We start from the raw sequence: 15130 nt of genomic DNA, 5'->3' as shown, positions 1-15130 counted from the left end.
GAGCCACCTAGGGGCCCCAAGACACATTTCTATGAAGTTACATGCATGGGGAAATCTTCCCTTTGCTCTTTAACATAGGAAAAACCTAAGAAAAATTAAAGTCTTAGGAGGGCTTTTTAATGTTTATTTATTTTGAGAGATACCTGGGTGGCTCAGTCAGTTGGGCATCTGACTTTGGCTTGGGTCATGATCTCTTGGTTGGTGGGTTTGAGCCCCACATCGGCCTCTGTGCTGACTGCTCACAGCCTGGGACCTGCTTCAGATTCTGCGTCTCCCTCTCTCTCTGCCCCTACCCCACTCTCACTCTGTCTCTCTCTGTCTCTCTCTCTCTCTCAAAAATAAATAAACGTTTAAAACAAATTTTTTTAATGTTTACTTATTTTGAGAAAGAGCATGTTCACAAGCAGGGGAGGGGCAGATAGAGAGGGAGAGAGAGAATCCCAAGCAGTCTCTGTGCTATCAGTGCAGAGTCCAGCATGGGGCTCATTCCCATGAACTGTGAGATCATGACCTGAGCCAAAATCAAGACTTGGATGCTTAACCAACTGAGCCACCCAGGCACCTCAAGTCTTATGAGTTTTAATAGCCTTGTATTGATCAATGGTTAGATACTATTGGTTAGATAACAGCCTGTTTAAAACTCACTTTTTATCTGTCAGTCCCTGGCTTTAAACAAATTCCCCTAGAGAAAGCAGTGAGACTCCAAAAGGGACAGGCAAAGACACTGACTTGACTCTTAAAGGAGGAGACAGGGTGCTGCCAAGAGCCATTCACAGTCCCTGTGGGCAGGCTGGCAGAGAGCCCTGGTTGGTGCTCCTGGTCTGGCAGTGTGGCTATAAATCACTCCATGTCAGCCTATGCTGCAGGGTGGGCTTTCCCAAGACTGATAGGCACTCAGATTTTTGCTCTAACATATCTGCTCTTTGTAGGGGTGGGGGAGACCTCTATTCTGGTGGAGGCATTTTTTCCCCCCTGGTACTATGGCTTCTGTTCCCAATTCTGATGAGCTGATTTTGTGTATGTGTGTGTGAATGGAAGAAAGGTAAGTTTATGAGATGATTAATATGAATTTTTGTATACCAGGGACAAAAGCTAAACTAATCTTTTTCACTACAATGCCATTTGTTATGTCTTTATCCTCTCTCTTCTATCTTTTTCAAGTCATGTTTGGTAGTATGAGCTTGAACATTGATCATTAGTTCAAGGTTTGGTGCAAAGTATTAAAGCATGAGGGGCTTTGCTTTCTTCTGCAATCAGTAAGGAACTCTCATTTTATTTGTTATAATAAAACAGAAGTCAAATCTGACACAGATATGAAAAATTAAGGTCATTCCCCCTTTATTCAGATATTAGCTCTACTTGAGTTCACCAATGCTATTTTAGTAGAAGGCATATATGACATGGGGGTTGATAATAGCAAAGAATGATTTTGTTTTGTCTTAATCTCCTCAGACTAATCAGTTAACGTAGAGGCTCAAGCATCTCTGCCCCAAAAATGGAGTAAATAGACTACCTTCTCCACTTTGGAAGAGATGTGGCAACTCTGGTACTTAGCTTGTGCTAGTTGTTCGAATGAGCAAAATGAATAAATGAAAGGTTCGAGGTGCTTTGGGACAATTAGAGGAAAAAAAAAACTAGTAAAATATTAAAATAGAAAATTATTTTGGACAATAACTTGGTGTTAATGTTTTTGCTTCTCAAGCCTCAGTTGTGTTAGATTACTGATGTTCTTCCCTAAAGAAAGAAACACAACTTTAATCAAGACAAAAGTTTTTGGGATTTTTGCCTGTCAAATAGCAGAGAAACATCATTTTTATGAAACCTATGAACTAAACAACAAAAAGTGAAAGAGAAAGAAAAGAAAAAACCTGGGTTTAGCAATAATGCTTACAAGTAGATCAGGATCTTGAATGACCTGAAGCCAACTGGAACATCAGAAAAACAATTTCTGAGTGACAGTTTGTAGTAAATCAAAAGCTAAAAATTTTTCTGAGTGTGAGGAAAATGGGCTTTTCTGCTTTTCCTTTGTTGGCAAATAAAACCATTTCTTCCTTAATATCACATTAGAATGATTATTCCCTCTCCAGGTCTCCAATCTTTTGAAATCACAGCCAATATTTTGCTGTTTTTACCCTTTTCTGTCTTACAAACTTCTAAGACAAGTTACAGATGGCCAAGGAGGAGGAAATCATAAACTTATTTGAAGAAACTGGTTATTTTTTGTGGTTATCTTTCCTTCCTTTAGACCCAGGGGCATAGAGTTGAGCAAAGTACACTCGTCTGTCCATGGCACACCATAATCACGGTCTGGACAAGGCTTCTCTTTTGTTTTATATTATTTCATTTTTTTTTTTCTTCTTATGTCCTATCTTCTCTTTATTTCCTTCCCCCATAAACATCCACTTTTGTGCATTTTAAATATATATCCTTCCCATCTACTTTCCACGTGAATATTTAGAAATATAAATGTATGTTTGAAATATATAGTGTTTGACCTGTGCATTGAAGGGGCGGACCTACGCCAGCCGACCACGCCTCCTCCCCTTGAGTAACAGGACTCTGACCCTTCCCCAGCCAATTGGCCAAGACCACGACCCTTCCCCAGCCAATTGGCTGAGGCCACAGCCATTCCCTTCCAACTGCCCCTAGACCCCAATAAAACCTTTGTGCTTTTGAAACTCGCTCTCTCTCTCCGGTATCTCACCGCTGTGTCGGTGCAGGTAGGGGATTGAGCTCGAGCTAGCTCAAATAAAGGCTCTTTTGCTTTTGCATCAGACTCGGCTCCCTGGTGGTCTTTGGGGATCACGAATTCTGGCCATAACATGCATGAGTGTGTGTGTGTATTCTTAACCTACACCAATGGTATTGTGACCTATAAATACCTTTTTATGACTCACCACTGTTCTTAAGATTTATCCATGTTGCTCTTTGAAGACCTGGCTTGTTACTTCTGCATGCTAGTTCTCCCAGGTGTGCACCTCCTTCATTCTGCTTATCCAGTGCCCTAGTGGTAGACACGTAGGATGCTTCCAGTTCCCCACTACCCCCAAGAAATGCTTCAGTGAACATCCTACGATGTGTCTCCTCACCAATACTGGCAAAAGAATCTCTAAGTGAGATTGTACCATGGTGATTTCATAGGCCCTGCCAGGTGGCTTTCCAGAATCCTGCACAAGTTACATTTCCCCACAGTTCATTGCATGACAGGTGCTGTCTCCTTGCCAATAGATGATTTGCCAATCTTTAATGTGCCAAAACTTATTATAATCAGACCTTCTAGGATTTGCTAAGCTAATGGGCATGGTGTCTTGGGGGAGCTTTCTTGTATCTCTCCAGTTACTGGTTAGGTTTCTCCCCTTTTCATATACTTACTAAAAAGGAATTTATTTCCTGAGTGTTTATAAATTACTGGAGGAAACAGGATGTACCCATACAATTTTATGAGTGCAGCTAGCTATTGGTATGACCAGTATTTCTCATATGATTACTGAAATATTTATTTTAAATGTCTGGAGGTACTGTATATTTCAAATATGTCAAAATTGCAGTTGGCAGGCTTTAATTAATTTCCCAGAGTCTAATCTTGCCTTCCTTTTTCTTCATTTGGAACCTGAAGCCATGTCATGATTGAAGGAGACAGCATTAAATCAAGTGTTGTACTCATCAGGCAACTAAAGTACTTGGGGAAAGTTGTCTCAGGTATATGGATGTCTATTTACCTAGAATGTTGTCTCAGGTATATGGATGTCTTTATAGCACAGAATAGTGCCATTCGGCTGTGTCCTCTCCTTATAGTGGAGACAGGAGGAAGTTATAGTAGTTCTGGCTTGCACACCATCACTCCCTCCTCCTTTCTTGTTCCCACCTTTGGAAATAATGCTTTGTTTCTGAGATGCCACCATACTTAGCCCCCTCCTCATGCTAAGATTCTGAGTGAAGGGGTGATGAGCTCATCTCTGACTGGGTAAATCTTCTGAGGACTCAGAAAGGGTTTTGGAAATAGCAGGCAGTGTATGAAGAATAATGTGATTTGTTGCCTTTTTCTGGGGTGAGAAAAGTAAAAAACACTTTTAGTGGAATGCTGTCTTCTGTTTCTGGGTTTCTACACTTCCTGGTAAGTTTCTCTCCCCTTCTTTCTAATCTTGCCTGACTGTACCCAGCAGAATAACTGCCTTGGCCAGGGAGAGCAGACAGTTTTCCTCTCATGTGCCAGCTTTGATCTATTGGCAGTAGCAGCCAGGAGTGTGACATGAGAGGCAGAACCAGATTCATGCTCCCTTCTGCTCTTCCTTCAGATAGTGGCACCTCCACTCCACTAGGGAGCTGGAAGCAAAGTGTGGAGCAGGAGGGGCTCCCTTTATAACACACTCCTCCATGACTCTGTTAAGAAATCTCTGGCTAACTTTTTCCAGGACTTCCTATGACCACGAGTTACCTGAGTCAATTTTGGAACCTTACAGTTGTAAGAAAAAACAATCCAGAACTTATAATTGTCATATATATTGGAAAATTCACAGACATTGAAGTAATGCTCCATAATTTCTTTAAAATTGGATCCAACTGTTAGAAAAGTTTCCTTTGTTATTTTCTTCCCTTGTGAAACCACCATCTGTCAAAAAAAAAAAAACATGTCCCCAAAACAATGGATAGAATTGCCATAACATTTCTTTTCTCATTTCATAATGTAGGTCACAGAGAAGAATGCTGGTCCTGAAGTAAATCTATTCTACCCAAGGAAAGTCCATATCCTTATATTTGACTGTAATCAATCTGGATTGGGTCGCAAAAAGTGAACATGCTAATACTTCTGAAGAAAGTCACCCTGTATTTGCTCAAGGTAAATACCCTTCTGTTCGATTTGTAGAATCTAGTTGGAGCTGACAGAATACATCCAAAAAGAGAGATTTATGCTTTATTTGTTGTTGTTGTTGTTGTTGTTGTTGTTGTTGTTGTTCACCTGAGCAAAACCAAAAGAATCATCCAGTGAAACATGAGTATGCTAACTTTAGAAATAACTTTATGACTTTTTGAGTCCCCTGGTTAGCTGATGACAGTTTTACATTCAGGAGCATTAAAATAAAAACATCCAGTCAGTTCCTAGGGGTGCATGTCACTGACAGGAGTTTCCCATGAGGACTTCATTGATTTGTCACCTACACCTTTTCATAATTCTTATTGGGGAAAACAAGGTTCTATAAACATATTTCAAAAGTCCAACATAGAGCTAATGCACTCTCAGCTCTCTACCTCTGATCTGGACCTGTTTTCACTCCCTACTCCACTAAGACCTTCAATAGACCCGCAATAAATATTCAGAAAGAATTTCTTGGTTTTGGGGACAGCCATACAGAGGAAGAACAAGGGAATGATTGTGACAGTGATTACACAGATCTAGCTATGAGATAAAATTTCATAGAACTGTACATATATGGTGTGCACGCATGTTTAAGTGGTAAAATCTGAATAAGCTTTCTAGTCTCGTTATCAGTGTAGTACCCATATCAGCTTCCTGGATTTGATGTTGTACTATAGCTATGTGGATATCATCTTTGGGTGAAGCTAGGTGACGGGTATTGTCACTGTACCATTTTTGCAACTTCCTAGGAAACTATAAGTATCTCAAAGTAATAAGTTAAAATACATATACTTATTGAACACCTACTAAGAGCCAGGCACTGTGTTAGGCTCTGGGCCTTCAATGGTGTATAAGATGATGTTGTTGCCTCCCTCCAGGATCATCACTTCTTTCCCCACTTCTGTCTTTTTGCCTCCCAACATACACATCTAAAAACATTACTTTGTTTCTCCCTGTTAATTCCTTGCCAAACTTATCTAAGAAATTATGTGTACCTGATGCTGCATTTTTCTCTCCAGACTCGGTCTCTCACTATTTAACCCCTTGCAGTCTGGTTTCCTAACCTATCATTTTACTACTCTAGCCAGTAATATCCCCTAATGTCCTATTCCACTCACTATTCCAGCACCTGGACTTATCACTAAAAAACAAAACAAAACAAAATCAAAACAGGCTAAGTCCTCCCTCACTGGGAATGCCATCTCCCATCTACCAGCTTCTAAAATCTCAGTGTTAGTCAGCACTCCCTTTCACTTCCCTTTTATATCACTTCTAAATCCATCATGCTTTCTCTGGACATCCTAAAATGAAGAAATTCATCTATATAAGGAGCAAGCTGAAAATTCATGCACTCCCAAGTAAGCATGGCCAGAACCAGCCCTACGCATAATCACCCCCAGCCTCCCATTGGCCCGTCTCCCCAGTGACCCCTCTGTCCATTCCTTTCTGGTGCTTAATATCATAAATAAGTCATTCTGAGTAAATAAGACTCACCTGATATTTCCAGGCTCCAACCTCTGATTACAGAGGCAGCATTTCTGGGATGCAGTCAGGGATTTTATTTTTAACTTGTTCCTCAAGTAGGTAATTTTCATAAATATTTGTGAATGAACAGATTTTCCACCAGAACCAGCACCCCACATGTACACATCAGCACCAGCCTATTTCACTTTTCACAGGATTTCCATGGCCCTTTCCAAAGCCTTGTGCCCAGTTTATATTCATAATCGCGTGCTTTTCCTTAAGATGGGTCTCCAATAATATAAAAACTTTATATTCCCACAAGATCCCAGTTTGCTGCTGACTTGGAGCCTGGCTTAGGTATCATTCCCAAGATGGAACACAGTGACACAAAGAACAAAATTTGTTTGTAGGCATCCCTATCTCCCTTCCATATTCTACCCCTAGTGTGCCTGTCCATCAGACACCTGCTCTTGCAAGAATGTTGATTAAAGCCTCACTTCACTGTGCTCCAAGTCTCCACCTCCGTCCTTTGATTGGGTCAGTGGGCTTATTTCTCACAGGGAGGGAAGGAAGAAATGAGGGTTGAGTAGGAGTTTGCTGAGCAAACAGAAGGCTGGAGGTGGGGGGGGAGGGGGGTGAAGCTATTCCAGTCAGCAGTATGAGTTAAGGTCAGATGGGTCAGAATGTAGTGCTTTTGAGGAACTAAAAGAAATTTATTCTGGTGGAAATAAAGAGCTGTGAGGGAGTGGGAGAGTGTGGTAAGAGACAGAGGAGAAGTGAGGTCCTTGAGGCAAAGAACCAAGTTTGACCCCAATGGCACATTCCTTTCCTGGCATAGGATGATGCAGTTTGGTGCTGGTAGGGTGGTGAGGTTCAGAGATTACAGCCAGGAAAGAATTCTTGAAGATGTCTTTGGTGCAAAAACATGATTTTATTAAAGCACAGGGACAGGACCTGTGGGCATAAAGAGCTGCACTGGGGTTGTGAAGAGTGACTGCTTATATATTGTGGAGTTTGGGGGAAGGTAAAGTCAAGAGGAAGTTTCTTAAAGGGATTTCCATATGCTAAAGAATATTTACAGATTACTGGAGGCCTAGCTATTATCAAGCTAAGGTTGTTTTTCCCTCTAGCGAAGCATTATCGTTAAAATAGTAGGGAGTTCCTGGAGATTAGGCTACTGACAAGATTGCCCTTTTCTTGTAATATTACTAAGACATTTGTAAACAGATGGAGACTCTGTCAGTTTAACCATTTGTTTTCTGTCCTTTTCTTTGCTCTTGGGCAGCCAGGAGTGCCTGAGGAATGTCACACTTATCCCAAGGGCATGTTGCGAGGTAGCAGCTTGCCTTATGCTCCCTCACCATGGGAAACAATTACTCACTAATGAAAGACTGGCTCCCGTTGGAAATTCCAGAGTCAACTGTACACTTTGGCTGCTAGTATCTAGTGTCAGGGTAGCTTCTTCTGGATATGCTGCAGGGCTGTTTATCTTGAGGACACTTTGGGCTCTTCTGCTTAAAAGGCCCTCAAAATAAACTTCTGATATATTATTGTTTGTATTTGACCTAAGTTGGGTTGCTAGCTTTAGCATATAGAAATATAGTATACCCAGTTAAATTTGAATACATGAAGCATACTTATACTAAAATATCACTTGTTACTTATCTGAGGTTCAGATTTAACTGGGCATCCTACATTTTATCTGGCAACCCCACCTAATGATGAGATTCAGAATGAGTCAGCAGAATTGTAAGTAACTGAGTCTGGTACATCTGGTGGGGGTGGAGGAAGGAGGATTCAAACTAGCTATTTGGTGACCAAAGGAGAAAACAGCTGGTTGAATCCATCTTTCACTTTTCACTCAAGGCAATGTTAAAATGTACATCACAGAGCTATCTTAAGGTCTGACAAAGTGAAAACTCAAAAGTAGCCTCTGTCTTTGAGCCAGACAACAACTAGATTCCTTTACTTGGAAACTTCAGGACACCAGAGTCACAGAGAAAGGGTTTCTTGCCTTTTCTGCCCTGTTCGATGCCCTGTTCAATGGCACTTGACTTTGAGCCCCTGCCTAAAGGTGGAAAGCTTGACCCACTTGTGCAGAAATGACTGGCTCAGACTGGGGACAAAAGAACAGAGGAGGGGGGGCTCCTCCAGACCTCCGCAGACAATCTCTGAGCTCTTTACTCCAGGGGTGTCCTGACCAGCTATTATCTCTTCATGGGCAGCAATTTCCAAGATGAAATTAGCTTAACCTCTGCCCAAGCCAATTATGACCTCCACCCACAAAATCCTTTTTAAACCTCACTTGAAAAAGGTCCAAAGCAAATTCTAATAGATTCTTATAGAACCTAAAGCAGGAGGTTTACATATACTATTTGTCCCTCTTTATGAAAAAATGCAAACATCTTGTAGGGAAGATGTACACAGTGGTTGCTGATGTTACCAGTTTAGGAACCATGGTTATTAAATTAATATTCCCTATCCAATAAGGAGGTAAAAGCATACATTGCTGAGCAGGGAAAGTTAAGCCTCACAGAAGGATTTTCTAAGTTTTTCTGATGCACCATTTCCCACCACCTCCACAGTGACCCATTGTCCACAACTCTGAATTCAAAAGCTTTTTTTATACCTCATTTGAATATAAACCCTGATGTCTCATGAGGCTGTTGGTAGTCTTCATGTATCCCACTTAGTGTGAATATCCCTACGGTTCATTGCAGAAATATTAATGTGTTTGATTACAAGGTGCTGCCTTGTAGACCCACTGGGAATGCTACCTTATTACCTTTGTAAAATATGGAAAATTTTGCATCAGAAACGAATCTGGCCTGGAGGATTGCAGATAAGTCAGTGTGAGTCAGTGAGGATTTATTCTCATCTGTAATCAGTGAACTCATTTATATGCCAAAAAAAAAAAGGAACAGCTCTCTAAACAAGAAAGACTCAAGAAAACATGTTACTTGTTATCAGTATCTGAGGAAGAAGAGCATGAAAAGCAGTGACCTGGGCCCCTCTATTCCTAGACTCCTCCCTTTCCAGTCTGCCTCATAGGCACCAAGTACAGCTGTGGGGGAGAAGGCTGTGGCGCCTGCACTGTCATGGTGTCAAGATACAAGTCCAAGTCCAGGAAGGTCCAGTATCCTTTGTGTTGGGCCAAGCCCTGCCCTGGGCACATCTAGGAAGGACACAGAGCCTCCTACTTTTCCTGTCCACAGGCATTCCCCCTCTCTTCTACCTCCAGGCCTGCTCACCCTGCAACTTCCTAAGCTCCAAATCTTTCCCATTACCTTGTTCCCATCAGAGTATATCTGTCCTGTGTGTCAGTCTCTCAGGGCCATGCTATCTATTTCTATACAAATACTTCTTTGGTTTTAAGCAAGAGATTTCAGAGTGGGGGTCAGGTAAGAATGGCTTAAACACAAAGAAGTGATACATTGTCCTGGTAGAAGATTTAGGTCTTTGACATATACTAAGAGGAGTTATTTGCCTGGAAGGGCTGAATGAGGTCTCAGATTACCTTGGCCTAAAATGTAAATTTGCTCACTATAATTGAAAGTGGTTCTGAAGCAGGAGTTGTCTGGTGTGATTCCAAGTTTTTGTCTTAAGTCACTGGGTGGTACTGTTCACAAATTAGGGAACACGGGAGAGGGGGAGCAGAGGAAGGGAAAGTAGTAAGTTTAGCTTTGAACACATCATATTGGGGTAATTACAGGATACCCAAGAGGGATTGTCCACAGGCATCTAGATAAAGAGTTCTGTCATTCAGAGAAGAGGTCTCATCTGGAGCTATAACTTACTGGAAGCTGTCAATATAAATATTAAAAATGATAATAAAAATAGCTATCATTTTTCTAATGCTTACTGTATGCCAGGCACCGTTCAAAGTAGGTTACATATATTATCATATTTAGTCTGAAGAACATCTTTGAGATAGGCATTACTATCACTCACACTGAAAAAAAAAAATCAAGGCAAAGAAAGTTGAATAACTGGCTCAAGATCATATGGGCCAGCTGGTGGTGAAGGCAGGTTTTCAGACCCAGGCCATCTGGAACATAGCATACTATGAGAGCTTATACTATGCTTATAGGTACAGGACACTGTAAAACCACAGACTGGGATATGCACAAAGAAAGACACCCCCACAAAGAAGACCAAGAGGGAGTAATCAGAGTTGAAGGAGGAACATCAAGTGGAGAAAGTTCCAAGAAGACAGAAGCGATCAATAGTATGAGATACCAGGGAGTGGCCCAGTGCCATTAGATTGCTCCCGGACCAAGGGCAGCAGAGAGATGGGGCTGGAAGATGAGATACAGATGGCACAGGAATGGCTGGAAAGCCAGGAAGTTGTGGACAATTCCTGAAGAAACTTGACTAAGGAGGGAAAGAAAGATGGACCAGTAGCTGGAGAGAGATATTGGGTTTTGTTTTGTTTGTTTTGTTTTGTGTAGCAGAGCAAACACTTGAATTTACTTTTAAATCCAAGGGAATTTAGGGAAATGAGACTCTAGAAAGGAAGAGGTTAAGAGAACTGTTGGTGATGAACCAGGTCCATGGAGAGAGAAGAATAGATGGGAGCCAGAGCACAGGGGAAGAGGAGGAAGGACTCTTGCCCTCCTGGCCAAGAACACAGGGCAATGACTGAAACTCTGGGTAAGAAGCAGTGGGCTGGGAGTGGAGGGGGCTCATGCTTCTATTTTCCAGATGAGGCATGAGGATAAGGCTGAGGAGAGCAATGAACACTGGAAGAGCAGTTGAGAGAGAAGGGAGAGGGGGATAAGATTAAGAGGAAGTAAATTTAATGGGGGAGGGGGACTTGGAGGACATAAAAAAAACAAAAATTTATCTGCTACACACTCTTGCCCTGTACATCATGCACTCTCCCAGGGTCCCCAACCAGCCAGCTGGCTGGTTTCCAAACACCTTTGATCATTCAAAAGGCTGGTGGAGCCAAGAACAGCACTCTGTCTTTTCTTCCAGAAGAACTGCATGCTTACTGTCTTCCTGGGTGGGAGAATAGAGGAAGCATTCCATGGGAGAGAGACAATTTCCCATGACTTAAAGACAATTTCCCATTCCCACTTAGTCTGAGTGGGAATAAAAAGCTAAATTGGACTGAGGTCTGGACCCCATTTCCAAACAGTGAGATGAGAATCTTGTGCTAACCACATCCACTTTGTCATTAATACAGACTCTACTGTAGGAGAGGTGGTCAAGATAAGGGCATAAACTTGTGGCTTCCACATATGGCCGTATGTTGAAATCAGCTGACGAGCCTTAAAAAGCGATGAAGTGATCCCACCCACAGATTCTGATTTAATTGGACTAACATGCAACCAAAGTATCTGTATATTTAAAAGCTTTGCATAGTTGAAAACCAAATGGATTAAACTACCCCATTGTGGTTTATTTATAATCCACAACATATAATCCACAATATATAATCTTAAAAGTAAAAGATTTCTTCTCCCTAGAATGGGGTGGGGGGAGAGATTTCTTGGAGGTCTTATACAAAACTCTTCATTTTTCTTTCTCCATTTTTCTCTACCATTTGATGCCAGCCATATGTAAGTTCTTTCCTGGACACTTATAGAAACTTACACTTTGTTTTGTTTTGTTTTGTTATCTAGTGTTCTCTGTATTCTCAGAGAAATATAGTCCCATGACTTTCCTAGACTCCCTGAATTATGTTAGTCACTCCCTATGATTCCAATGTGTTTTCTTTACAAAATGCTATCACAGCCACTATCCAGTTACAGCGTACCTGGTGCCCATCTGCTCTCTGTATGGGGCTGCTGTTACCACAGTAGAAGGCGTAGGAAACACCAAAACCAGGTTTCATCCCATACAGGTAAGAGCGTAATGTGACTGGGTACAGATGTTAGTATAAGCATCCCATGTAGTCTACTGTACTCCAAGTCAGATTTTTTTAAATTAATTAATTAATTTTATTATTATTTTTTAAGTTTACATCCTAGTTAGTATATAGTGCAACAATGATTTCAGGAGTAGATTCCTTAATGCCCCTTATCCATTTAGCCCATTCCCCCTTCCCACAACCCATCCAACAACCTTCTGTTTGTTCTCTATATTTAAGAGTCTCTTATGTTTTTCCCCCTCCCTGTTTTTATATTATTTTTGCTTCCCTTCCCTTATGTTCACCTGTTTCATATCTTAAAGTCCTCATATGAGTGAAGTCATATGATATTTGACTTTCTCTGACTAATTTCACTTTGCATAATATCCTCTACTTCCATCCACATAGCTGCAAATGGCAAGATTTCATTCTTTTTTATTGCTGAGTAATACTCCATTGTATGTATATACCACATCTTCTTTATCCATTCATCCATCGATGGATATTTGAACTCCTTCCATATTTTGGCTATTGTCAATAGCACTGCTATAAACATTGGGATGCATGTGGTGCTTCGAAACAGCACACCTGTATCCCTTGGATAGATATCTAATAGTGCAATTGCTGGGTCATAGCTGGTAGTTCTATTTTTAATTTTTTGAGGAACCTCCATACTATTTTCCAGAGTAGCTGCACCAGTTTGCATTCCCACCAGCAGTGCAAAAGAGATCTTCTTTTTCCGGATCCTTGCCAACATCTCTTGTTGCCTGAGTTGTTAATGTTAGCCATTCTGACTGGTGTGAGGTGGTATCTCATTGTAGTTTTGATTTGTATTTCCCTGATGATGAGTGATGTTGAGCATTTTTTTCATGTGTCGGTTGGCCATCTGGATGTCTTCTTTGGAGAAGTGTCTATTCATGTCTTTTGCCCATTTCTTCACTGGATTATTTGTTTTTTGGGTCTTGAGTTTGATAAGTTCTGTATAGATTTTGGATACTAACCCTTTATTTGATATGTCATTTGCAAATATCTTCTCCCATTCTGTCAGTTGCCTTTTAGTTTTGCTGATTGTTTTCTTTGCTGTACAGAAGGTTTTTATTTTGATGAGGTCCCAATAGTTCATTTTTGCTTTTTTCTCCCTTGCCTCTGAAGACGGGTTGAGTAAGAAGTTGCTGCAGCCGAGGTCAAAGAGGTTTTTGCCTGCTTCCTTCTCTAGGATTTTGATGTCTTCCTGTCTTATATTTAGGCCTTTCATCCATTTTGAGTTTATTTTTGTGTGTGGTGTAAGAAAGTGGTCCAGGTTCATTTTTCTGCATGTCACTATCCAGTTTTCCCAGCACCATTTGTTGAAGAAACTGTCTTTATTCCATTCCATTGGATATTCTTTCCTGCTTTGTCAAAGATTAATTGGCCATACATTTGTGGATCCATTTCTCTATTCTGTTACATTGATCTGAGTGTCTCTTCTTGTGCCAGTCCCATTCTGTCTTGATGATTACAGCTTTCTAATACAGCTTAACATCTGGGATTGTGATGTCCCCAGCTTCAGTTTTCTTTTTCAAGTTTTCTTTGGCTATTTGGGGTCTTTTCTGGTTCCATAGAAATTTTAGGATTGTTTGTTCTAGCCCTGTGAAGAATGCTGGTGTAATTTTGATAGGGATTTCTCTGAATATGTAGATTTCTTTGGGTAGTATCGACATTTTAACAATATTTGTTCTTCCAATCTAGGAGCATGGAATATTTTTCCATTTTTTGTGTCTTCAATTTCTTTCATAAGCTTTCTATAGTTTTCAGTGTATCAATTTTTCACCTCTTTGGTTAGGATTATTCCTAGGTATTTTATGGTTTTTGGTACAATTATAAATGGGATTGATTCCTTTATTTCTCTTTCTGTTGCTTCATTATTGGTGTATAGGAATACAACTGATTTCTGTGCATTGATTTTATATCCTGCCACTTTGCTGAATTCATGGATCAGTTCTAGCAGTTTTTTTGGTGAAATCTCTTATGTTTTCAATATAGAGTATCATGTCATCTTCAAAGAGTGAAAGTTGGTCTTCCTCCTGGCCAGTTTGGATGCTTTTTATTCCTTTGTGTTTTCTGATTGCTGAGGCTAAGACTTCCAATACTATGTTAAATAACAGTGGTGAGAGTGGACATCCCTGTCGTGTTCCTGACCTTAGGGAGAAAGCTCTCAGTTTTTCCCCATTGAGGATGATATTAGCATTGGGTCACTTGTATATGGCTTTTATGATCTTGAGGTATGCTCGTTCTATCCCCACTTTCTTGAGGGTTTTTATCAAGAAGGGATGCTGTATTTTGTCAAATTCTTTCTCTACATCTATTGAGAGGATCATGTGGTTCTCGTCCTGTCTTTTATTGATGTGATGTGTCACATTGATTTTTTTTTACAGATATTGAACCCGCCCTGCATCCCAGGATTTAAATCCCACTTGGTTGTGGTGAATAATTTCCCTGATGAACATGGATGAAAAAATCTTCAACAAGATACTAGCCAATGGGATCCAACAATACGTAGTCTACTGTACTCCAATTAGGTCACCAACTTTGAAATCTTTTGTGCTTCTAAACTTTCATTTTGTCAGATTCAGTGCTTCATAGCAAAGGGTCTTTTTAGAGATTGGTATATCAACCAAGATTCCTTCATTGATTTTAATATATCTTAACTTCTCAACCCCATCCTTGCCCTAAATTAAAACAAGAACAGTCCAGTCTGACAAGAAAAGAAAGTGAAATAAGAAAGCAGAAGTTTATAACAGAAATTAGTTGTCCACCACATTTTTAAATTAGTGAACCCTGAGTAAGAGGCAAATTATGTGTATAAATACTTCCCAAATGTTTCTTAAGTAACTGACACCATATTACAATAAAACACAACAAAAATAACAAAGCATTCACTAGAGTTTAGAGGACTTTTTAAAGAAACAAAATGT

General features: G+C 40.5%; 1 pseudogene; it reads left to right on the top strand.

Moving 5' to 3' along the window:
* The first annotated feature begins 906 nt into the window (after positions 1 to 906).
* Positions 907 to 15130, top strand: part of LOC109254480 (aldehyde oxidase 4-like) — a 67440-nt pseudogene continuing 53216 nt past the window's right edge.

Source organism: Panthera pardus, unplaced genomic scaffold (assembly GCF_024362965.1).
Source record: "Panthera pardus isolate Hobbes unplaced genomic scaffold, ASM2436296v1 HiC_scaffold_10, whole genome shotgun sequence".
NCBI lineage: Eukaryota > Metazoa > Chordata > Mammalia > Carnivora > Felidae > Panthera > Panthera pardus.
This window is presented reverse-complemented; position numbering and strand designations above follow the sequence as displayed.